Source organism: Chiloscyllium plagiosum, unplaced genomic scaffold (assembly GCF_037043375.1).
Source record: "Chiloscyllium plagiosum isolate Xiang-an unplaced genomic scaffold, Cpla_swu_hap1 HiC_scaffold_26, whole genome shotgun sequence".
Classification (NCBI taxonomy): Eukaryota; Metazoa; Chordata; class Chondrichthyes; order Orectolobiformes; family Hemiscylliidae; genus Chiloscyllium; species Chiloscyllium plagiosum.
In genome coordinates, this window is record NW_028270164.1 from 41,391,737 (window position 1) to 41,419,099 (window position 27,363).

Here is a 27,363-nt window from a genome sequence, read left to right on the forward strand (position 1 = left end):
CATGACGCCACAGTGGGCGGGCTCTGCCATATGTGACGTCACGACATCTTGAAAGAGGCCGTTCAGCCCGGCAGAGGCAGTCTGTTTTATGCGTGGCAATTAGCAGCGTCAGTTTCGTAGCCAAGCGGGATTTATTTTCCTCAAATCCACACTCAAGTCTGTCATTCAAGTCATTAGTATCTGTTGTAAATAATAATGGCTGGATCATTGATCCGTGTGGCATTCAGTTGGTTATAGGTTGCCATCTTGAAAATGCTCCCCTTAATCCAAACGTTCTATATTCTATTATTTTCCCAATAACAGATGTGAAGCCATTCTGGCCTATCATAACCTGTTTTTTGTCTCCTTCCTTTTTTAAGTAAGGGTGTTACGTTGTCAGTTTTCCAATCCTCTGGGACTTTTCCAGAATCCAAGGATTCCAGGAAAATTACTACTAGTGCATCCGTTATCCCTGTAGATATTTACTTTGTTACCTTAGGATGCATCCTGTCAGGTTCAGGGGGACCATATAGTCTTTAGGCCCATTAGCACGTTTTCTCTAGTGATGATTATTACATTGATTTCCTTTCCTCCTTTTGCCCCTTGAACATTGAGTAACTATGCTATTTGTGTATTCTACTGTGATGCGATTCAAAGTATTTATTCATATTCTCTGCCATTTCCTGGTTCCCCCTTATTATTTTCCCAGCCCCATTCTGTAAAAGGCCTGTGTTCATTTTGGCTTCACTCTTTTATTTAAATAAGCTCTTTCTGTCTGTCTTGATATTACTTCCAAGTTTACTGTAAAATTTTATTTTCTCTTTTTTTTGATTTGTATTTTGTTGATTTTTAAAACTTTATCAAACCTCTAGTGTACCAATGCACTTTGCCAATTGTATGTTTATTCCTGCACTCTGATGCTGTTGATTACTTTCCTGGTTGACCATAGCTAGGTGAGATCTTTCCTATAATCCTTCTTCCTCTCTGGAATTTGTTTTTACTGTGAGCCATGAACTATTTTCTCAAATGTCTGCCATTGTTCCTCAACTGTCTTTGCTGCTAAACCCCTTCAGAGTCCACTGTAGCCAACTCATTTGCTGTAATTACCCTTATTTAAGCTTCTACCATTTCTAACCCAAGTTTCCCACCCCCCACCTTTCAAACTTCTTTAAAATGGTCACCATTTCCAATAGGTTTTTTTTCTCTGACATAATTTCTTAAAACTGCCTCATTCTGAAATTCACAGCATCCTGGAGGTCCCCTTGAAAAGGGTAGTCTTGAGGGGTACTTCTTTCAGGAACAGCAGTGAAGCCACAACACCAGACCATGCCAGCTTGATCTGAGGTTGCCACCCGGGTTACTGCAGTCTTGGCTGCCCAATATCAGAGGCTGACTTTGACCTACGGTGCCATGAACCCATAGTGAAGACTATCCCCCTTGACTTGACTGAGCACTACTAACAACAAGGACTAACTTAATGTCTGCAGCAAATGGAGTACAAGACAGCAGTAAAATGAGCCTGGTGTCTCTGGATAAGGAGAAAGTGAGGTCTGCAGATGCTGGAGATCAAAGTTGAAACTTTATTGCTGGAACAGCACAGCAGGTCAGGCAGCATCCAGGGAACAGGAGATTCGACGTTTCGGGCACAGGCCCTTCTCCTTCCTGAAGAAGGGCCTGTGCCCGAAACGTCGAATCTCCTGTTCCCTGGATGCTGCCTGACCTGCTGTGCTGTTCCAGCAATAAAGTTTCAACCTCGTCTCTGGATAAGGGACTAAAATGCAAAAAAAAGCACAGCATATCAGAGGCAGAGTTGGAGGAGCCAGACCTGGTGTGAAAACACCACAGGAGACGCTACAGGGAAATGAAAGGGCCTACATCCCAGGACTTAAAAGGGTAGGGATGAAGTGATCAGAACAAGGTTGGCCATGGACGATGATTGAAAAGCTACAAGCATCTTTCGCAATGCTCCCCGAAGTGTTGGTCACAGACAAGGGGCCATCATTTACTAGCAGGAAATTCAAGTATTTCCTGAAGTCAAATGGCAATTGGCATGTAAGGACAGCTCCACACCAATGGCTTGGCAGAGAGAGCAGTACAAACTTTGAAGGCACACTTAAAGGAACAGCCTACAGCTTCACTCAATAACAAACTGTCCTAGTCCCTGTTTGATTATAGGACCCCACCTCACGCACTTATCGGGATCGCTCCAGCAGAGTTGCTAATGGGGAGAAGACTCCGCACCTGGTTAAATCTGATCTTCCCAGATGGAGGGGGCAGGGTGAAACGGCAGCAGAAATGCCAATGCTGGACACAAGACGCCTCTAAGCAAGAAAGGCAGTTTACTTCAGGGGATGAAGTTTAGCATAGGAACCACGGGAATGACCCTGCATGGGTAAGAGGCATGGTCAACGCAAGGTCACGTCCTCTGACGTACAAAATTCAGGTAGGTGAGGTGGACCTGAACAGGCACATGGACCACATGAAAGCTGCAAGCTATTCAAACAGGGCAGGAGTAAACCATACCCAGCCCCTCAGAACATCCAGCAAGCCTGTCAGAACCCAAGGGCTCTCCCCGTTCCCCTTGCGTCAAAGAAACCTCTGAGGACAAGAGGTATGGCAGCCTCGATGCCATTACTGCCTGAAGAAGATGATGAATTTCTTCTGAGATTCTCTGGGCGCAAGAGGTGAGCTACGGTCCAGTATATGCCACCAATATACAAGGCAGAGTCAGAAGAACTGAACCCAGTGTGAAGATGCACCAGAAGAAGCTGTAGGAAAGCTGTAGCCGTGACTACCTGGTCAGGTCCACGCACCCCAACAACCCACCCTCCAGTCCTGGCACCTTCCCCTGCCACCGCAGGAATTGCAAAACCTGCGCCCACACCTCCTCCCTCACCTCCATCCAAGGCCCTAAAGGAGCCTTCCACATCCATCAAAGTTTTACCTGCACATCCACCAATATCATTTATTGTATCCCGATGCAGTCTCCTCTACAATGGGGAGACTGGACGCCTCCTAGCAGAGCGCTTTAGGGAACATCTCTGGGACACCTGCACCAATCAACGACACTGCCCTGTGGCCCAACATTTCAATTCCCCCTCCCACTCTGCTGAGGACATGGAGGTCCTGGGCCTCCTTCACCGCCGCTCCCTCACCACCCGATGCCTGGAGGAAGAACGCCTCATCTTCCGCCTCGGAACACTTCAACCCCAGGGCATCAATGTGGACTTCACCAGTTTCCTCATTTCCCCTTCCCCCACCTCACCCCAGTTCCAAACTTCCAGCTCAGCACCGAACCCATGACCTGTCCTACCGGCCTATCTTCTTTTCCACCTGTCCACTCCACCCTCCTCTCTGACCTATCACCTTCATCCCACCCCCATCCACCCATTGTACTCTTTGCTATCTTCCCCCACCCTCCTCCCTGACCTATCACCTTCATCCCCACTCACCTATTGTACTTTCTCCCCACCCCCACCCCCACCCTCCTCTCATTTATCTCTCCACCCTTCAGGCACTCTGCCTGTATTCCTGATGAAGGGCTTTTGCTCAAAACGTCAATTTTACTGCTCCTCGGATGCTGTCTGAACTGCTGTGCATTTACAGCACCACTCTACTCCAGAATCTGGTTTCCAGCATTTGCATTCATTGTTTTTACCCTGCTGTAGGAAAAAGAACAGGCTGACATCCCAGGACTTAGAGGGGAAGGTGTCTAGTGATTGGAATGGCGTTGGCCAAGTGGACTTCATAGAATATGACTTCCTGATTGTGACTGTTAACCTGGGTTACTCTTCAGAGTGTCAGTGTAGGCCCATTGGGCCAAATGGCTTGTTTTCATACAGTAGGGATTCTCTGACAAAAGCCCAGGTCAGCGTCACTTTCATTGAATAATGCAAGGGATTTTAAAAAATATATCCATCAAAGATGGTTTAACATATAGATATAAACAGGAGTGTCAGGGGTTCTGCTCACTCTAAGTGCCAACTCTGAGCTAACCGGATCAGTGTCATGTACTTTACACGTGTAAATAAAGGGTGACATTGTGATAGGATACCAGCCTTTGTGGAGTTATTTCACACAGCAGTACAAGGCAGAGATGCCATGAGCATCCAGTTAGGCTCAGAGCGAGTGAGTGCAATGACAGCAAGCAAAAGAGATCAGATATACAGCCTAGGTGAGCTGGGTGCGTGTCCCTGAATACACAGAGTCCTTGCTGCACCATTACAATGAGAGTTACTGGTGCAGCTTGAGGTATAGTATTAAAGTGCAGTCAGCACCCCTGGATGGAACAGAAACATTATTTAGCATCAGAATGCAGGTGGCCCAGGTGAAATGAATATTCTGGCACTTTTTCTGGGTCGAAAAGTGTGGCGCTGGAAACACACAGCAGGTCAGGCAGCATCCGAAAAGCAAGAGAATTGATATTTCAGGTGTAAGCCCTTCATCAGGACATTTTTCTGGTTGTCAGACAATAAAGGGGAGACTCCCCAGAAGATTTTTTGGGAAGTCTCCCGTGCTTATCAGAAGCATTTACCTACATCATCTTATCCCTCTTAAACCCTCCTCCACAGTCTCTCAGACAAAGTTCTCCAATCTACCTCAATCCACTCACTAGGGCCAGACAACCAGTTCTGGCAAATAACCCTGAATTGCCGTCAGACTGCTTCTATTTCCTCCTTGTTTTTGGGTTCTGCTTGTCGTCCCAGCAGTGGTCATTGTTCAAACCTTACACCGCTGGGACTACAGAGCCACCAGGCAATCTAATTGGATCTTGGATGTCATCTCCAGGTATGGGGTTGAAGGGGAAAGTCTCACCTTGAGCAAATTAATACACTGTCAAATATAAAGTGGCTGCAGGACAGTTGGCTTTTTCATGGGTGAGCTCCAGACTAATTTATTAGTGAGAGATGGGGAACGTCACCCCATAAAATCTAGCCCAGGGATGGCAAGGTGGCTCAGTAGTTAGCACTGCCGATTCCAGCCTCGGGCAACTGTCTGTGTGGACTTTGCATATTCTTCCCATGTTTGCGTGGGTTTCCTCTGGGTGCTCCAGTTTCCTACTACAGTCCAAAGATGTGCAGGTTAGGTGAATTGGCCATGTTAAATTGCCCATAGTGTTCAGGGATGTGTAGGTTAGATGTATTAGTCAGGAGTAAAAATATAGAGTATTAAAGTAGCAGAATGGGTCTGACTGGGATACTCTTCAGAGGGTCAGTGTGAACCCTTTGGGCCAAATGGCCTGTTTCCATACAATAGGGATTCTCTGATAAAAGCCCAAATCAACGTCACTTTCATTGAATAATGCAAGGGATTTTAAAAAACATATCCATCAAAGATGGTTTTACATCTCAGTTGGTGTGTATGTGTCCCGAAATTGGGTTATTGAAACCACAATCTTTCAACTCAGGAAAAGTGCTATTACTTGCTATGGCTAACACCAAGTGAGAGAAATGAAAGACATGGAGAACATTTACAAGATGTAGCTTGTATGAATAGCTAAAGGGGAATAGCTGGTGGGTATGCAGATGTAAAAGAAGCTTGAAAAATGACTTTGGGCTTCATTCTATTTGAACTGAGAAAAAAGATGCCAATTGCCTTCTCTATATGCCCAATGTTCCTTGTGCATCCATTTCTAATAATTAACTATATTTTATTGAGGATTGCACAGCTTTTAGAGCTGGTTTCCATAATCATAGTTAATCCACTAAAATTTCATAAAGAAACAATAGCACTTTAAATTAATTAACTGAATTTTTCTATACCTTCTGTTTCTGTTTAGATTGAACAAACAGTGAAACAGAGGGACAATGGAAAGATCTGAACTTTGGTGAAATCCTACACCAAGCATAACTCGGTTGAAATTTTAATAAAAAGGTAAATTTACCAAAATTCAAGTGTTCTGAATTTCCCAAAGTTAGGATGAGCCTGGAGGTGTTTACTAATTAAAAGTATGCTATTGTGTTTGATCAAAATTCTAGTGCTTAGACACTTCTATTTCTAGTGTTGTACACAAGTTAGCACCAAATACAGTATTACGGTTCATGTAAAAGTAGTGCTACTTACAGAAGTGTAAATTAAACCACCAAAAATTTAACAAGTAAGAACCACATATATAGGAAGGCTTATTAAAGTTTCACTTATAATTAGTATTCATGAAGCAACTTCTCTGGTCAATTGTGATGATGGTTAAGCTACAAATGTGATTTATATTAAGTTGTACTTGCATATTATTGTTACTGAACACATTATAGCTGGGAGTAATACATTTTTGTTATTGTTCTGTTTGTCTGACATCTATAATTAGCATTTTATGTTGTAGCTTCTCGGAAGGAAATGGATAGTAAACTGCACTTTGGTTGTCCCCACCCCACCGAGTGTAACCTTGTGTTTGTAATTATAAATCGTGCTGTCTCAAACCCAAACAGACAATAGTTCATGTTCTGCCTCAATGATTTATTTTCTTCACATAAATTCATTCAGAGTAAGCAACATTTCTGAACTTTGAATTTTAGCCTTCTTAAATTTACACCCTTTAAATACACCCTTTAAATACACCAAACACATCTCCACTATACACCACCTGACCCAGCCAAAATTCTGAAAACAACATGTTCATTCTTCAATTTACTCTAACACCTGTTCCCCTTTCCATGGCACTTCCTTATGCAAATACAGGAAACGTAACACCTACTCCTATACTTCTTCTCTTCCAGCAGTTCCAGAACTTCACACTCTTTCCAGCTGAAGCAGCAATTTACTTGTCCTTTATGACAATATTTGATACTCTTGCTGCAGTCTCATTTGCACTACAGATACCAAACGCAAACTGCTTTCCTGAGCATCTCTGTTCTGGTTGCTGGTAAGACTTTGAAACAACAAAGCAACCATAATACACTAATATGAAAAAAAATACTGCAGATGCTGGAAAACTGAAATAAAAGCAGAAACTTTTACTGAAGAAACACAGCAGGTCTGAAGGCATTTGTGGAAAAGGATACAGAATTAACATTTCGAGTCCCAAGTGATTCGTCTTCAGAACTGAAGAGAGAGAGATGAAAAAGTGAGGGGTTTCATCCTGGAGAAAGAGGTGGAAGAAGTCAGTGTAACTGATGGGAAGGTAAATGGAAGGTTAGAGGCTGAGGGAGATTAGAGATCATAGGTGTCACAGAATGAAAGGCTATGCGAGTGATAATAATTGTGCAGAAAGCGAGATGTGTCCAGAGTAGATAATAATAGCAGGCTTGAGAGTGCGTAAATGGAAAACGAAATGGAGTATTTTAAGTTACAGAAATTGATCAGCTTCTATCAGTTTAACTTGAGCACTGTAGCAGACCTAGAACAGAATGCGAGCAAGATGGTATCATAAAATCGTAAGCAATCAGAAGGTTGAGATTGTGCTTGTGAACTGAACAAAGCTGTTTTGCAAAACGATCACCCAGTCTTTGTTTGGTCTCCCAGTGTAGAGGAGACAGTACTGTTAAGATAATATCGTAGACAAGATTGAAAGACACATGAGATACTTCACACTGTAGGAACTTTTATGGCTTTGGGCAGGGAAGAGGTAAAAGGACAAATGTTACATCTATGTGATTGCATGGGAGGGCAATAAGATGTCAGAGATGATAGAGAAGTGGACCAGGCTGTCACAAACAGATTGGTCTTTCTGGGATGCTGCTAGCGAGGGAAAAGTGATTGGTGATGGCATCATACTGGAGATGATGAGGATGATCCTTTGAATATGGAGACTGGTGAGAGTGAAAGTGAAGACAAGGAGAACCTTATGATCGTTCTGAGAAGGAATGGAAGCAGCAGGGACTTAGTTATTTCCCAGTTCTTCTGATTCCATCGTATCTATTCCTGTGGTTCTCTGTTCCACATGGTGACATAAATTCCTTTTTACTCAGTTGAGGACTCCAATCTCTACTGTGGTTGGCAGGGCCTTCAACTGTGCCTGAAAAAATTCTGGCACTTCTGCCCTCACCCCTTCCGCTCCCTTCCAGACAGCATCTACTTTTTTATTCAGGAAGATATACAGTCTTTCAGACTCAACATTGAATTCAGCAATTCTAGACCATGAATTCTCTCCACCAATTCATTTCTACCACTTCTGAACCACGACTCTTCTCCAAATACAATGCCTTGTTTCCTGCTTTGGCTTTCAGCATAACTGACCTATATCCTGTTTTTAAACACCTGGTATGAATATGTAATCTGGACCTAACTCCTTTCTCTGCAAACATTGCTCCATGGTGACTCAGCAGCTCAGTGGTTAGCATTGCTGCCTCACACTGCTAGGGACCTGGGTTCAATTCCACCCTTGGGTGACTGTGTGGAGTTTGTCCATTCTTCTCATGTCTGTGTGGTTTTCATCAGGGTGCTCTGGTTTCCTCCCACATCCAAAGATGTGCAGGTTAGGTGGATTAGCTGTGTTAAATTAAGGGCTACGGGGAGAATGCGGGTAAGTGGAGTTGAAATGCCCATCAGCCATGATTGAATGGTGGATTGGACTCGATGGGCCAAAAGGCCTTACTTCCGCTCCTATGTCTTATGGTCTTAAATTGCACATAGTGTCCTGGGGTGTGCGAACTGGGTGGATTAGCAATGGGAAATGAGGTTAAAGGGATACGGGTGGGATGAGTCTGGGTGAGATGTTCTTCAGAGGGTCAGTATTGGCCAAATGGCCTGTTTCCACATTGTATTGTTTCTATGATTTGTCTTTTCTTCTATGATGCCTATGATATCTTACCTCTCATACCCTTTAACCTACTCACTTAACCATGTTACAATAGTAACTAGCCTTCAACTCATGTAATCAAAGGATTTGTTCGCCACTGCACTACTCTATTATGAAAGCAGTGTTTGGGAAAATAAGTATTTTTTCTCTTAGAAGAATTGAAAATTAATTTTCAAATGAAGGTGGGCAAAAGGAGAATTGTCATCTGATGTTAAGAGTAGCTGCCCCATGGTCACTTGCCAAAAGGATTCAGACAATTGATTGACACAGTGAACGCTACCAGCCCCTGGAGATAGGGGATGTCAACATGTGCTCATTGGCAGAGGAAGGTTCTCATTAGGCAGGCCTTGTAGGCATTAGTCCTCATCAGGGAACTGTCTTCTCCAGGTGGATGATGGACTAGAAGAGGAGGAAGAAATTCCAAGAAAGAATTCTCTAACACTTCAGCTGGAGAGCAGGATGCTGCTTTCACAACTTTAACAAGACCAAGTCTTCTGATATCGGTGAGCCAACTTCAGTTGACAAGATTATAACTGCTGCTTCTTAATAAATACAGCAAACTACCAGAAAGATACAGCAAATTTTCGACTGGCTATATTAGGTTACTAATCACGAATCCTCCAAATCAACACCCTTTATAGAAAGACAACAAATACCGGAGATCACAGCAGACAGGCAGAAGGCTGGAAGAACACAGCAAGCAAGGCAGCATCTATGGAGAGAGAGCAAGCTAACATTTCAAGTCTAGAATTCTCTTCATCAGAACTGAAATGAAGTGTGGAGGGGACAACATTTAAGCTATAGTTTTGAGGGGAGGAGGTGGTGGTGGTGGGGATACTGGGTGCCATGGGTGTGGGTGCCATGGGTGTGGGTGCCAGTGAAGTACAGATGTTGATGGTTCAGCTTGAGTGATTGGAATATGAGAATGGTGGAACAATGGTACGTCTCCTGCCAGACTTAAAAGGACAGTAAGTGGGATGGGGGGGAGGCAAGGACAAGATAATAAGCTAAACGAAAAGGAATAAACGTTCGCAATTTAAAGATGTTGAACTCAATATTAAATCCAGAAGGCTGTAAGGTGCCTAGTCTAAAGATGAGATGTTGTTCCTCCAGTTTGCTGTTTAAAATGAACGGCTACAGGACTGTCAGGGTCCTGCTTGCATACAGATTGAAGGTTGTGGAATGGAACGATCCCTGCAAAGTGCAGAAAGAGGAATGAGAGGAAGATGTGTTTATTTATTCATTCACGGAATGAGGGTATCACTGGCTAGGCAGCATTTATTCCCCATCCCTAATTGTCCAGGGGACAGTTCAAAGTCAACCGCATTGCTGAGAGTCTGGAATCACATGTAGACCAGACCAGGTAAGGATAGTCGTTTCCTTCCCTAAAGGGCATAAGTGAACCAGATGGTTTTATCCAACAATCATCATTTGATTCATGCTCATCATTAGACTTGTAAAAAATTGAATTCAAACTCCACCATCTGGGATTCAAACCCAGGTCCCAGGAACATAATCTGGGTCTCTAGATTAGCAGTTCAGCAATAATACCATTATATTATTGCCTCCCTCCCTATTTGATTAGATTAGATTAGATTAGATTACTTACAGTGTGGAAACAGGCCCTTCGGCCCAACAAGTCCACACCGCCCCGCCGAAGCGCAACCCACCCATAACCCTACATTTACGCCTTACCTAACACTACGGGCAATTTAGCATGGCCAATTCACCTGACCTGCACATCTTTGGACTGTGGGAGGAAACCGGAGACACGGGGAGAACGTGCAAACTCCACACAGTCAGTCGCCTGAGGCGGGAATTGAACCCGTGTCTCTGGCGCTGTGAGGCAGCAGTGCTAACCACTGTGCCACCGTGCTGCCCACAAGGACTGCAAAGACAGCATCCATGGAGAGGGAGCAAGCTAACGTTTAGACTCTTCATCAGAGCTGAAGTGTGGAGGGGAGGTGGTGCACTGGGGGTAATAGGTGTAGAGTGTCGGTGGTGAAGAAAAAATGTTGATATTTCAGCTGAAGTGATTGGAATGTGAGAATGGCAGGACACTGGTGGTGGCATTCCGCTGGAGTTGTCTGAAATGACAGAGAATGATTCTTTGAATGCAGAGGTGGTTGAATGAAAAGTGAGGACAAAGGGAACCCAATCACGCTGTTGTGAGTGATGGGAAGTGGCAAGGGTGGAAGCACAGGTGATAGGTTCGATGATGTTGAAGGCTGTGTCAAAAAATAGTGGGTGGGAAACCACGGTCATGGAAGAAGCAAGCTATGTCAGTAGCACTGTTTTTGAAGGTGACACCATCTAAACAGATGCGATGTCATTTTAACACAGCATCCTGCTCGCATGCCCACGTGTCTGTCCTCGGCTTGCTGTAGTGTTCCAGTGAATCACAGCGCAAACTGGAGGAACAACATCTCATCTTCAGACTTGACACTTTACAGCCTTCTGCACTGAATATTGAGTTCATCACCTTTTTAAATTGTGAACATTTCTTCCCTTTTAGCTTGTTATCGTGTCCTCTCCTGCTCCAAACCACCCCCCCCCCCCCACCCCCATCATTCCCACTTACTGTCCTTTCAAGTCTGTGAGGAGACACACCAGTGTTCTGCCATTCTCACATTCCAATCACTTCAGCTGAAATATCAACATTTTTTTTCACCACCGACACTCTACACCTATTACCCCCAGTGCACCACCTCCCCTCCACACTTCAGCTGTGATGAAGAGTCTAAATGTTAGCTTGTTCCCTCTCCATGGATGCTGTCTTTGCAGTCCTTGTCCTTCAGCTGTGACCCCAGTTTAATTGTTAACCTGAAATCTTTCCAAATGGCAGGAAGGGCAAAAAAGATTCCTCATCAGTCATATATTAGAATTATATTGGAATATGGAGAGAAGGTTGGATCCTGTACCATTACTAACCATACCTCCAGACAACAACATGCATGAAAAAAAATGCATGTTCCACAACAGCTTAAACTCCCTGAAAGAACATTAACATCAGCCTATCTGTGAGAATCACGGATGGACCTGGTCCAATTGAATGTATTGATCAAAGTTTGGGAGAAGGTATTGATACACCCACATGGGCCCCAGCTATGCCTGCCTCTTCATAAGATATGTGGAACAGTCCATTTTCCACAATTACACAAATACCATCTCCCACCTTTTCCTCTGCTATATTGATGACTGTATCGATGCCACCTCATGTTCCCATGAGGAGGCTGAACACTTCATCAACTTCACAAACACCTTCCACCCTGACCTTAAGTTCACATGGATCATCTCTGACACCTCCCTCCCCTTCCTGGACCCTTCCGGCGACTAGCATAACATGGACATCTATTTCAAACCCACCGACTCCCACAGCTACCTTAACTACACATTCTCCCATATTCACTCCTATAAAAGCATGATCCCTTACTGCCAATTCCTCTGCCTCCACCATACCTGCTCCCAGGAGCAATTCCATTTCCAGACATTCCAGATGGCCTCCTATTTCAAGGATCACAATTTCTTCTCCCTCATGATCAACCAAGCCCTCCAGTGCATTTCTTCCACTTCCTGCATCAACCTTGAACCTCACCTCTCCAACTGCAACAAGGATTGAACCCCCTCCAGTCCTCACCTGCCGCCCCACCAATCTTCGGATAGATCGCATCATGCTCCACCATTTCCACCACCTACAATCAAACTTACCACCAAAGATATATTTCCCTCCCAATCCCTATCTGCATTCCCCAGAGACCATTCCCTCCGTGACTCCCTTGTTAGCTCTACGCCCTCCCCACCAACCTATCCTCTACACCGGTCACCTTCCCTTGCAGCCGCAAAACGTGTAAAGCCTGTGCCCACACCACCACCACCACCCCCCCTTCACCTCTGTCCAAGGCCCCAAAGAATCTTTTCACACCTGGCAGAGATTTTCCTGCACATTCAAACACCTCATCTACTGTGCCCGTTGCTCTCAATGTAGTCTCTTCTACATTAGGGAGACAGAACGCTAACCTGCAGAGCAGTTCAGAGAACATCTCTGGGACACATGATGCAACAACTCCACCACCCTGTGGCTGATCACATCAACTCCCCCTCCCACTCTCCCAATGATATGTAAATCCTGGGCATTCTCCACTGCCAAATCAAAGCCACCCAATAACTGGAAGAAGATCACTCATCTTCTGCCTTGGGATCCTTCAACCACATGGCATCAACATTGACTTCACTAGTTTCCAAATCTCCCCTCCCCCCACCTCATCCCAAAACCAACCCTCCAATTCAGCATCACCATCTTGACCTGTCCTACCTGTCCGTCTTCCTTCCCACCTATCTGTTCCACTCTCCCCACCAACTTACTACAATCACCTCCCATGTGCATCTACTTATCGCCATCCCAGCTACCTTCCCCTCACCCTCCTATTATGTCAGCCCCCTTTTCCCTCCACATTCCTGATGAAGGGTTTATGCCCAAAACACCAACTTTCCTGCTGCTCGAATGCTGCCTGACCTGCTGTGCTTTTCCAGCACCACACGTTTCAACACTGATGTACATCCTACAAAGCATGTTCTGTAATTTGTTAATGAATCATTAGTGAATTATTTATCTCTGTCTGATGAACATTTGCTCAATGCCATGTCTTGCTGCAAAGTTTTGCAAAAATGATGTCATACAATGTCTGTCTGAGCTGTTTGTACTAACTGTATTGGAATTCCCAAATTACTTTTACTGCTTGTTCCTGTTAATGGATAATATAATTTAAGAGAAATCCCATTTTGATTTTGGTTTTGTTATGACAGTGTGAGACATGAGTTAAATTAGCACTTACTTATGTGAGCAGAGACATTTTTTAATCTCAGCAGTTATCAAATAGCGAAAGAAAAGTTGATTGATTGTTCATGGGTAATGTGAGACATCAAAGCAAAGCTAGATTTTTAGCTGTGGGCAAATTTAGGGAAGTTGCATTTGGTTACACCATTGGTTAAAAATGTTTGCACTACAGAAGGGAAAACAAAGCATTTTTCAATCCAAAGGGACTTTAATATCCTGAGAACAAAAGAGAAGTATCAAGGTAAATTGAAGACTCAAAAGGAGCATTGCCTTCTTGTCATGAATTGAAGAGAAGCTGATGCAGTTGCATAGCAGAAAATTCATTGTGTAAAATCCTGATAAATTAATATTTGAAAATTACATTGAACTTACCTTGCAATGCTGAAATCAACAGCATTAATAATATCAAAAGATATTATGAATTTTGCCCAGCATTGCTTTAGGACAAAGCATATCAAATATATGCCACAATAGTTCAGAAATACTTGGAAAGAGTGGATTGTGTTATGATGAAAGGCTAGACAGATCGTAGAATCCCTACAATGTGGAAACAGGCCCTTCGATCCAACATGTCCACACTGACCCTCCAAAGAATAACCCACCCAGACCCATTACCCTCCCCTATATTTACCTATATTCACCCAGACCCATTCCCCTACCCTATTATCCTATATTTACCTACACATCCCTGAATACAATGGGCAATTTAGCATGGCCAATTCACCTAACCTGTACGCCTTTGGATTGTGGGAGGAATCCAGAGCACCCAGAGGAAACCCACGCAGACACGGGGAACAGGTGCAACTCCACACGGACAGTCACCCAAGGTTGAAATCAAACCCAGGTCACTGGTGCTGTGAGGCAGCAGTGCTAACCACTGAGCTACCGTATCCTCTAGAGGTTAGAAAAGTCAGAGGTGATTTAATTGAAGCATGTAAGATCCTGAGGGAACTTGACCAAGTTGATGTGGGACAATCCAGAACAATGATGGGGCACCCACTTAAAACAGATGAGGAAATATTGTTTCCTCTGAGGGTTGAGAGCCTTTCGAATTCCCTTCCTCAAAAGGCAGTGGTTATAGAATCTTTAAATATTTTTAAGACAGAGTTAGATAGATTCTTGATTACCAAGGGGATGAATGATTATTGGGGATATGCAGGAATATAGAGTTGAGGTTAAAACTAGATCAACTGTAATACTATTGATCAGGCTGAAAGGGCAGAGTGACCTACTCTTGATTGCTTGTTGGTATTTAAGGAGGCCAGTTGTTCTATTGTGCTTGAAACTTTCATTCTTCAGTCCACCAGTTCTGACAAAAGGTCATCGATCTGAAATATTAATCTATTTTTCTCTACCCAGAAAGTGACCAACTTAAGGAGTATTTCCAGATTTTCATTTTATTTCAAATTTCTGGCAGTAGTACACTGCGTATCTTGTGTTTTGATTAACTGCCAGAAAAAGGCAGAGTTCATTAAAGTTTTTCAGCTTGCACTCACCACGACACTCTGCAAAAAGACAAACTCAAAGGAAAAACCAACATTTATATCACATGAAAGGACAGTGCTTGATTGGTTGACAAGTAGACTCTGATTCATAGAATCCCTAGTGTAGATGAAGGCCCTTTGGCCCATTAAGTCTTCACTGACCCTTCAAAGAGTATCCTACCCAGACCCAATTCCCCCATCCTATCCTCGTAACCTCACATTTACGTGGCCAATCCACCTAGCCTGCACATCTCTGGACATTATGGACAATTCAGCATAGCCAATCCACATAGCCTGCATATCTTTGGACTGTGGGAGGAAACCAGAGCACCAAGTGAGAACCCATGCAGGCATGGGGAGAATGTGCAAACTCCACACAGACACAAGGCTAGAATTGAACCTGAGTCCCTGGTGCTGTGAGGCTGCAATGCTAACCACTGTGCTACCGTGCTGCCTTAACCACTACTGTCGATTGGTTGAGGCATTGCCATGGAGAATGCCAGGCATAGTTAAATTGCCTTGACCAATAAAAGTCAGCCTGCCAGTTTTAAAATTTAATGAAGTCTGGCTGTTAAATGTCAAGCAACATTAATGTCTGCATTGTCCACAACAATATCTCTGTCAACCAATCAGCTCTCCTCTTATGCTTTATAAATGTTGGGTTTCCCCTTGAAATTGCAAAACGTACTGATGAGTGCAAGATGAAAAGCTTCAAAACAATCTGCCCTTTTTCAATAATATTCAAGATTTGTACTACCAAGTGACTAGTCTGATTAGTGTTGGAAACTTTGATTTTCAAAACATCGTTATAACTGAGATGGAATAGTGCTGTGTCACTCTAGTCCCATTACTCCATGTGCTACAACATGAAACAAAAAATATGTTACCCCTGATTTGGTTATTCATATGTTTTTCCAATGTTTGACTTAGAATGAAAAAAATTCATCAAACTTGTTTCTTTAATAAACAAATAATCATTGATTTGGAATTGAAATACAGAATTGGTCAGCACACAATTTGTAATATGTAAATATATATGTCCACCCTTCTTACACAAAACACATAAATGGCCATACACTCTTCAAGTAAGGAGAAAAATGGATTTCTCTCCGCGATGATTCACTTCAAAATGAAAAACACTTCCGGATATGTGGTAGAATGTTCTGAAATCTATTGATTTAGTATTTTTGCATGTGCAGTTACATTGCTATTTATGCATAGCTGTTTCTGGGGTCTTTGCAGACACAGCTTGCTCAGGAAATAATATTGAGAAATTCTTTCAATCAGTCTTCCAGAAGAACAATCAGATTTTACCCTGATTTCACAGCAAAAACGTTTCAGAGACAAAAGCTAAGCTTTCTCTAATCAAAAATCCAAACATATTTTCCAAACACTTTTGAAACAGAACTGCCTCAAAACCCAGTTGTAGAACATTCTGATATTTGTTAAGTTCCAAGAAAAACCAAGAGGCCAATACATTTAACAGCAGGAGCTTTATTATGAAGGTGTTCATTCTCCATATAGCTCATTCCTGCCCAATATAGCTGATGACATCATCTTTACATCACATGATTGGACTCTTAAAGTTACAGTCCACCATACTTTACCAAATACACAATAGTTTCCCTGAATTGAATTCAAACAGTTACTTGAAGCCACTTGGTTTCCTAAAAATGCCTGCTTTACAAAAAATCCAATCAGTCTTTTCATTGACCTGTAAAGAATATTCAGCATCTCTAAATCTTTAAAACTGTAGCCCCCAAAATTATTAACTATGAAGTGTCTACATAACAACTAATAAAATATAATATGGGGATAAATGGAGACCATTAGTTTTATTATATTTCAGAATTAAAAATGAATAGGCAGCCTTTTGAAATCATATTGGAAAAGGATTGTTACAATTGGAGGTGGATCTGACTGGTTAGTAGTCGGATGCTACAAGGTTCTGTACTATTGCCTTCTATCATTTATGGTTTAGAGATGGACTTAATTTGGCCAAATTTTGCTGGAAAGTGATATCTCACAGCATGTCCTGTAGAATTTGTGCATGTGTGTCTTAGTTTTAAAATATTTTGTTCACAAATTACCAGTTGTCTGAGATAATAATGACATAGCCAGGAAAACAAGCCAACAGAGAACCTAGTGAACAATAGGACAAATAAAATATCTCCTTAACCACTGACCTTAAAAGAAATGAGAAAGAGACAGAAGAGGAACTTAAAGGAAAATGTAAATTAGAGTTGATGAATTCAATGTCAAATGAGACACAGAAAGAAAAATAAACAAAACGTTTTAAATAAACATGAGAAAAAAAGAAACATTAAGAAGAAACTTTTAAAAACAAAATTTGACATTTAAAACTCTAAAGCAACACATATCTTCAAGGAATGAAATTCCATAATGTTAATTGTTAACTTTCTGCATGACAGAGGTTGATATTTGCAGCCATTACTGATTGCTATGTGATTAAATAAGCACCTATGCTGATAATTATTAAACAACTTTTTATGGTTAGAATAGTGGGGAACTAATGTGCAAAAGAACCCCAACATCATGAAAATTATCAGTAAATTATAAGCGGGAACTCATTTCTGCACATTTAGGCTAGTAACCTATGGTGATTCACAATTTGCTTCTGGCAGAGATGTACAATAGTAGGGATGTGCTTCGTTCAGATGCCGTTATTTTGTTCCAAAAGAACAATCAGATTTTACCCTGATTTCACAGCAAAATCATTTCAGAGACAAGAGCTGAGCTTTCTCTAAGCAAAAATCCAAACATAAGCTCCAAACACTTTTGAAACAGAACTACCTCAAAACCAGTTGTAAAACATTTTGATATTTCTTAAGTTCCAAGAAAGACCAAGAGGCCAATATATTTAACAATGGAAGCTTTATTATGAAGCAAATTTTAGGCAATGTTTCTCACCTCATCTCCGCTGTTTGATGATCTGATCATGGCAGCATTTCCCTTTTTTTCCTTCACTTATTCTCTAAAGCATGCTTAAATTCAAGCACTGTAATGAAATTCTTACTTACTGTTCCTATACACCCTTGTTTTTCCTTCACTATTTCTGTTGAAAATGTAAAAATGTTACGACCAGGAATTTCAGGCATCCTGTCCTGCCCAAACCATAGCCACATCTCCATTATAGCAACTAAATTATGGTTTTTCATTGCTATTCATAGTTCTGATTTTCCAAGATTTTGGATCCTTTATACATTCACATACCAATCAATTTTGACTTTTGCTTTTTTTTTTGCAATGCTGACCACAATTACATTTCCTCGTTTCCACATTTCTCTTTCCACCCACATTGGAGTCAATTGATCCAGAGCTTGAAGGTTTCCCTGGGTGTGTTCTCACTGATAAGTGGTTTTTACTTTGTAGGAGAAAGCAAAATATAAAGCTCCATTAACATGTGCCATTAATAGAAGGCTGATTGGAAAGTCTACAGGAAAGATATGAACAAGTGGGGACACTAAAAGTCCGCAATCTGCTTTAATCCATAAAGAAAATATTTATGCCCCAATTCCTCATCTTTTCTAGAAATAATGTTCTTTTCTGAAATAAAATCTGATATCCAGATGTGCAGTGATTGTATTTTTTCTCCAGCTCATTTCATTCCTTCATCAGGTGTTCATGTCTATAATTGTTAAGCTTCAACATCCTAGTCAGGAGCCATTTATATCAATTAGGATGTTATTTTAAGGAACAGCTCCCTCTGTTGGATAGCATTCTATCAGAAAATATAGAGCCAGATATTGTGCATGTTCATGCAGATTAGATTCCCTACAGTATGGAAACAGGCCCTTTGACCCAACAAGTCCACACCGACCCTCCAAAGAGAAATCCACCCAGACCCTTTGACTAATACACCTAACACTATGGGCAATTTAGCCTGGCCAATTCACCTGACCTGCATATCTTTGGATTGTGGGAGGAAACCCACGCAGACACAGGAAGAATGTGCAAACTCCACGCAGACAGATACCAGAGGCTGGAATTGAACCTGGGACCCTGGTGCTGTGAGGCAGCAGTGCTAACCACTGTGCCACCCCAACTAAGTTTTTAATTTTATTACTGCTCTTGGGTTTCTGGAAAGACAAGCTAACGACAGTGGAGAAAATGCGTTACAGAAGGAGAGTGAACTAGAGTGAGTGGCAATAAGGGACAGTAAGATAAATGAACAGAGGGAAATGAAGGACAGATTTGGTACAGAAAGGGAAAAAGGTCAACATTTAAATTCAATGCTTTTCAAAACACCAAAACAGGTCACAACCTAATGGAATGAGACTACACACACAGCCGCCTGACGAACGAACGGCACTCTGAAAGCTAGTGCCTCCAGCTAAACCTGTTGGACTATAACCTGGTGTTGTGTGATTTTTAACCTTGGTTAGAGAGAGGTTGACAGCTGCATTTTTTTGCACCAGGACAGAATTGGACCAGGTGTCTTTATTGGTCACTGGGGACAAGAATATCTACCCATAGGTTTGTTTGGAATGTAGAAATTAATCCTGCCAACTATAGAGCATTTCAATAATCTTTGCACTGTGTAACTTGATCCCGTCATTGTCAGGCAAGTTTAGGAACTCACAGTGCTGATGTGATTGCAGCTAAGGAAGGTGCAAGCCTTGCGAAAAAAAACTGATACGGTGGAACACACAAAAATGTCAGTGAATAGCATTGATCCTCTTCTCTTGGGTTCAGTAGTTGTAAATCTAGTTATCCTTGGCTGGAGAGATAAAATACTCTTTAATTAGTGGGTTAGTTACTTCTTTGAAGATGTATCTTTTATTTTCCTTCTTAATTAGTTACTTCAGAATAAGATGCCAAGGTCAAGGTAACAATTTTAAGGAAGATTGTTAATTAAATCAAGTTCAGAAGTCACATGACACCAGGTTCTAGTCCAACAGATTTATTTGAAATCACCAGCTTTCTGAGCACTGCTCTTCGTCAGGTGAAGTGAAGAGAGCACCCATGCACAGACTTTATAATCAGAGAGATCAAATGATCAGACAAGTGGTGTGAGTGGAGTGTCAACAGGCTGAATAATAGGTCTCTGCAATTAAAATCATTATTGTGTGCAGAGCCACTTCTGATCTAGCAAATGTGACAAAATTTTCCCTTGCATGGCCACCACAACAAATTCACTGTGAGAAACCCTTTCTTCCACTGCCTGACTTGTGGGACAGGTTTTTTTAAAGGGGGATGTCCATCATGAGCCCCACTGCACAAGCACACTGGTAAAGCACATGCTAAGTACTTGCTAAATGCTCATCATTTAAGAGCCCACAAAGCGGGGCACCTGGGACTTGGCTTTTCATCCTTGAGGCCTGTGGACAAGGCTTCACCACTTGTGGGAGCCTGAACAGGCAATGCAGGATTCACATGGGCTGGTATGACAATATTGTAAATGATAATCCATTTACGAATGACTGTATATTTAAGGACTGCTTCTAATAAAACATCTATACATAACCATGGGTATTTAGGGAAAGAAAGGCCAGCTTCTTGGGCCCTCTTGTGGTGCAGTGGTAGTGTTTCTATCCCTGAGATTAGGAGGCCTCAGTTCAAGTCCTGCCTACACTGGAGGTGTGTATGAACATCTCTGAGCAGGTTGATTGTGCAAATCAATTAATTTTTTTTATTAAATGAAGGACTGCTTATAGCTTTTGTGGAAATGGATCTGCTTCACTGATGCCTTTGAGGGAACGAAATCTGCCATCTTTATCCAACCTTGTCTATGTGTCAACAAAAAGGACTGCTTCTCAGGAGTCTTGTGGCACAGTAATAGTATCCCTGCCCCTTGACCAGAGGGGCCTGGGTTCAAGTCCCACCAGACGTGGATAATAACATCTCTGAAAGGTTGATTAGAAAGTATCTGTATGAGGTGAAAATGGTTAGTTTAGGAGAGAAAAGAAAAGGGCTGTTTTTTTGAGCACACAGAGTATCCATCCAGCTCTCGATGACTATACAGGGGGTGGGCACTGCTGGGAATACAATGCTTTATTTCCTCCTCCAAATTTATTTTGACTATGTTCCTTCCGCTCTCCCACTTGATGGCTTGCTTTGCCCACAAGGGCTTTGCTTGTAACTATTGGCCAAATGGGTGTTTTACTGGTGGTGGTTACCAGTTTAAAAAAAAGCAAAAAAAAGTCACAATAATTTTGGTCATGGGAAACTTGCTCAGTTGTGAGTAATAACACAAATGGGTAGAAAAAGAAAAATGGAAAAAAAATCCCACTTCTCTCGTTGCCCTTATTGGACAATTAATTAATTAATTAGAGTTGATAAAGTGTGGCACTAGCCCCCTTCCCCCTCCCCAGACCTGATGAAGGGTCATGCCTAAAATGTCAATTCTCCTGCTCATTGGATGCTGCCTGACCTGCTGTGCTTTTTCCAGCACCTGACTTTATCGACTCTGACTCTCCAGCACTATCTCCCAATTAATTAATTAGAAAATGTGGGTGATTTACTAGTGGTGGTTAAGAGCTAAAAACAAAATGCCACAGTTGATTTAATGATGGGAAATAAAAACCGTTTAGTTGTATGTAAGAGCACGTTTTGGATATTAAGAAGAAGGATTGCCAATTTGAACAGTTGGAAACATGGCTCACTTACTCATGTTAGTGAATAGATGAAAAATACCTCAAATGATTTAGGGGTTAGGAGAGAAACCATATGGTTGTGTATGATAATACTTCTGCATATAAAAGAGGATTACTTCTCCCAATGCCTGCAAAGTATTTAGAGAGAGGTGGATAACTTGGGATCGGGATGCATTATTTCCATCTGTCACTCCATTAGCTGATGAGATAGTGGAGGCGTTATTGGTGATCTTTCAGGAATCAGTAGAATTAGGAAGGATCCCAGAGGACTGGAAAATCATTGCATGACACTCCTGTTTAAAAAGAGAGTAAGGCAAAAGACAGAAAATTACAGACTGATTAGCATAACCTTGGTCATGCGTAAGATCCTGGAATCCATTGTGAAGGATGAGATTTCTGAATACTTGGAAGTGTGAGGTAAATAGGGCAAAGTCAGCATGGTTTCATCAAGGAGAAGTCATGCTTGACAAATCTGCTAGAGTTCTTTGAGGAAATAACGAGCAGGTTAGACCAAGGAGAGCCAATGGATGTTATCTACCTGGATTTCAAGATGGCCTTTGAAAAGCTGCCACACATGAGGCTATTGAGTAAGATAAGAGCCCATGGTGTCAGAGGCAAGATGCTAGCATGTATAGAAAATTGGCTGTCTGGCAGAAAGCAGAGAGTGGGGATAAAAGCATCTTTCTCACGACGATAGCCAATGATAAGTGATCAGTTCAAGGCTCAGTGTTGGGACCACAACTTTTCACTTCATACACTAACAATCTAGATGGAGAAACTGAGGGCATTCTGGCTAAGATTGCAGACAATATAAAGACAGGTGGAGGGACAGGTAGCATTGAGGTGGTGGGGAAGCTGCAGAAGGATTTGGATAGGTTAGGAGAGTGGGCAAAGAAGTGCCAGATGGAGTATTATGTGGGAAAATGTGAGGTCATGCACTTTGGTAGGAAGAATAGAGGCATGGACTATTTTTAAATGGGGAGAAAATTCAGAAGTCTGAAGTGCAAAGAGACTTAGGAGTTCTAGTCCAGGATTCTGTCAAGATAAACTTGCAGGTTGAGTCAATAGTTAAGAAGGCAAATGCAATGGTGGCATTTATTTTGAGAAGACCTGATTATAAAAGCAGGGATGTACTTCTGAGACTCTGATCAGGCTCTGGTCAGAGCACATTTGAAGTATTGTGAGCAGTTTTGGGCCCCATATCTCAGTCAAGAGTGTGGTGCTGTAAAAACACAGCAGGTCGGGCAGTCTCCAAGGAGCAGGAGAATCGTCATTTCGAGCAAAAGCCCTTTATCAGGAATGGATTCATTCATTTCTGATTTCTGATCAGAAATATACCATTCCTGATAATGGGCTTATGCTCGAAATGTCGATTCTCCTCCTCGGATACTGCCTGACTTGCTGTGCTTTTCCAGCACCACACTCTTTACTCTGATCTCCAGCGTTTGCAGTCCTCACTTTCTCATGGCCCCATATCTCAAGAAGGATGTACTGGCCCTGGATTGTGTTCAGAGGAGGTTCACGAGAATGGTCCCAGGAATGAAAACTTAACATATGAGGAACGTTTGAGGACTCTGATTGATACTTGATGGAGTTTAGAAGGATGAGGTGGGTTCTAATTGAAACATACAGAATACTGATTGGCCTGTACAGAGTAGATGTTGGAAAGATGTTTCCATTGATAGGAGAGACTAGGACTTTAAAGCATAGCCTTAGAGAAAAGGGAAGACATTTTAGAACAGAGATAAGGAGAAACTTCTTCAGCCAGAGAGTGGCGAATCTATGGAATTCACTGCCACAGAAGGCTGTGGAGGCCAGGTCATTGAGTATATTTAAGATGGAGATAGATAGGTTCTTGAGTATCAAGGGGATCAAGGGTTATGGGGAGAAAGTGTGAGAATGAAGTTGAGAAACATATCAGCTATGAATGAATGGTTGAGCAGACTGGATGGGCTGAATGGCCTAATTTCTGCTTCTATGTCTTTTGGTCTTATTTTGATTGAGTTCCTCCCATGTTTCCTACCATGTCCTTTGGTTGTTGTTGCACTGGTGAGCAGTATTTGTTTAAATAAAAAGAAAAAAAAATCAAAGGGCTGCTTCTCAGAAATGACTACCACAGGTTATGGAGTGCATTATCTTCCCCCACCAATACTATTATGAGTTCATTGCTGCCTCCTTCCCTATGCTTCTCTGTTATTAGTGGGCAGTGATTGTTCACTGTTGTTTATTTGTTTTGATTTGTTAACTGGTTGATTCACTGGTGGGTAGAGCTTTTTTGTTCCTTTTGGGGGTTCAAGAACCTTTACAGAACTGTTTACCAGAAGCAATTGCTGAAGCAGAATCCTTGAATATTTTTAAGGGGGTGAAAGATTATCGGGGTAATTGGAATTGTGAATTTGTGGTTACAATCAGATTCATAGATGTTTATAGCACAGAAGGAGGTTATTTAGCTCATTGTATCTGTGTCAATCAACAAAGATTTGACTACACTGACACCATTTTCCAATTCTTGGCCCATGAAGCTCTGGTGGTTACTGTAATGCCAGTGTATATCTAAATACTCATTCAGATGTTGAGAGTTTGTAACTCAACCACCCTTTCAGCAATAAGTTCTATAATCCCACAACCCTGTACATGAAATAAATTTCTCCTCAAATCCCCTCTTATTGTTTATCTCTTACCTTAAATCTATGTCCTCTGGTTATACTAATTGAAAAAAATTGACAATATCCACTGGCTGGAGTCATATCTGGCACAAAGGAAGATAATGTGGTTATTGAACATAATAATCATGTCAGCTCAAGGACATCTCTGAAGCAGTCCATATGCAGCAATATCTAGACAACTTCCAGACTTGGGCTGATAATTGACAAGTGCCAGCCAATCATCATCTCCAGAATGATTTCAAGACAACCATCACCCCTTGACATTCAATTGCAGTACTATTGCTGAATCCCCCACTATCAATATCCTGGGGTTACCATTGCCTGGAATATAAACTGGACTAGGCATATGAATACTGTAGCTGCAAGAGTCATTCAGAGGCTAGGCACTCTGTAGTATGTAGCTCACCCTAAATTCTCCCCAAATCCTATTTGGCCTATTTGTATAAATATAAAAACATCTATATATTTATACAGAAAATAGCATATTTATAAGAAGTGATTTGTCTTATGTTACTGAAATGCTGAGCAGAGGGCAGGTTGTTTGATTGCAGAAGGGAGTAAACTCATAATAATATTGTCAGAAGTTAAAAATAATATGATGAGACTTGTTATCCTAACATGATAACAATGGCTACAGTGTGGGTGTCTGTAAAAACAGATGCAAAGCATATTCACTTCAACTCCTAATTGGTCAATAAATTATAACAAAGAGAATGTAATGCCACCTGGCCCAGCAGAGGACACTCTGCTAAGCTTGTAGCTAAAAAAGAATTTGTAGTGACCCATAATTCACAGTATGACTTTATCATAGAATCTACATCTTAAGTGGTTTTTAGATTAGATTAGATTAGATTACTTACAGTGTGGAAACAGGCCCTTCGGCCCAACAAGTCCACACCGCCCCGCCGAAGCGCAACCCACCCATACCCCTACATTTACCCCTTACCTAACACTACGGGCAATTTAGCATGGCCAATTCACCTGACCTGCACATCTTTGGACTGTGGGAGGAAACCGGAGTGGTGCTGCCTGTCTGGTGGATTAACCCCAAAGTTTCATGTGACAAATGTATACAATGGTTTTTAAATGATTATTTTGTGTAAACATTGATGGTTCTATTGACAGAGTGACTCACCAACTTATATTTATGTAGCCTCTTCAATGCATTGAACCTCCCATAGCATTTCATCGCATTGTAAACCAAAGTATGACACAAATGGATTGCAGTGGGTCAAGAGGGCAGTTAACCACTGCGTTCTCCAGGACAACCTGGGACAAGTTAAAAAGAAAATGCTGGTCCAGCCTGCAGCACCCATCTCTCATCACTGATTTTTAAAAAAAAACACATAAGAAGGTATTAGATCAGTTCACCAAAACCTTTGAAAAAGAGATAGGTTTAAAGGTGTGACTTAAAGAATGAAATCAAGATAGAAAGGAATAGTGAGGAAATTCCAGAGCTTAGAACTCATGCAAATGAACGTACAGTCACCAATGATGGAGCAATTATAACTGGGAATGCACATGATTTAATAAATGGACTGCAGAGATCTCTGAGGGTTGTGGAGTTGGAGAAGATTAGGAGAAAGGGAACAGTTTAAAAACATGGATGAGGATTCTGTAGTCAAGACAATGCCCGAACAGGAACTAATATGAGTCCATAAAACTACAATAAATAGGAACAGAAATAGGCTGTTTGGCCCATTGAGCTTGCTCTGCTATGCAATTGGATCATAGCTGATCCAACATTTCTCACATCCACTTTCCTGTCTTTTCCCTGTAACTATCAAGAATCTGTCTCAGCCTTAAATATGCAAAGGACCTGACTTCCACAGCTCTCTCTGGCAAGGAGTTCCAAAGACTGTCATCTCTCTGAATGAAGAAATTCCTCCTTAATTCAATATTAAATTGGCACCCATTTATTCTGAGACTAAATCTTCTGCTCCTAGTCTGTTCCATGAGTTACCATGTCAAGCCCCTTAAGAATCCTGTATGTTTCAATGAGATCACCTCTCAACTTCTTCTAAGCTCCAGTGAGTAATGCCCACCTTGTTTAGCCTTTGTTCAAAAGACAATCCCTCCATACCAAGGATCTTCTTAGTGAACCTTCTCTGAACTGATGAATGAATTCCAATGAAATTATATATTTTCTTAAAAGTACTCCAGCTCTGGTCTTACCAGCACATTTTACAGTTGCAGCAAGACTCCCCAACTCGTATATTCCAAACCTTTTTGAAATAAGGACCAACATTCCATTAGCCTCCCTGATTACCTGGGTCAACAAGCACAAGGATGGAAAGTGAAACTTCTTGTGAGTTAAGACATGGTCATAGAAACTTGGATGACCTCCAGTTTTCAGGCCACAGAATGTGGGAAATCAGCCAGAGGTACTTAGCAATAGTCAAGTCTAATGTTAGCATAGGCATGAATAAGTGTTTCAGCAAAAGAGCTGACACAGGAGCAAGATCAGGCGGAAAAATGGAGATGGAAATAAGCAATTTTCGTGATGGCATCAATATGAACTCAGCAAAGCTAATCTTGTGATCAAACATTATATCATTATTGCTGACAAACTGGCTTGGGCCCACAGTTTCTCCAAGACACAGGGGTTTTGTGCGTTAGCTGAAATATGTTGGACCCCCAAACCTAGATGCACTGAACTTGTATATAATACCTACCATTTTCCCAGGGTGTTGGTGAAACATACTATACTTTATAATAACTGTGGTACATGAATGTAGCAACACATTTTAGAAGTGCAGATGCCTTCACTCAGAAGAAATATTCATCTTAGTTGTTTATGAAACATAACTTAAGGGATTTACAAATGAGAGGAAAATTGTTAATTTGCCGGAGTTGAAAATTGAACACTGTTGGGATTGTCAAGAGTAGGCTTGCAAGTGTGTACAAAATGGATAAGATCTGTGAAACCGTCAAGTAATTTAAATCTTTTGCCCTTTTGAGTTGTGAAAATTAGCCGACAATTGGGAAACAAAACAGTGCTTGCAATTTCAAAACCTGCATGTTATCTTTAGAGAGCTATTTGACTGCT

At 41.7% G+C, this 27,363-nt stretch overlaps 1 long non-coding RNA gene across 1 annotated transcript in view; it reads left to right on the plus strand.

Annotated features, from left to right (window-relative positions):
• Positions 1-4,678: 4,678 nt before the first annotated feature.
• Positions 4,679-27,363, plus strand: part of LOC122563259 (uncharacterized) — a 29,433-nt gene continuing 6,748 nt past the window's right edge. Inside the window, exons 1-3 of the long non-coding RNA XR_015750949.1 lie at positions 4,679-4,767; positions 5,759-5,853; positions 9,101-9,216. This is a non-coding gene — a long non-coding RNA (uncharacterized LOC122563259). The remainder of the gene's footprint in view (positions 4,768-5,758; positions 5,854-9,100; positions 9,217-27,363) is intronic.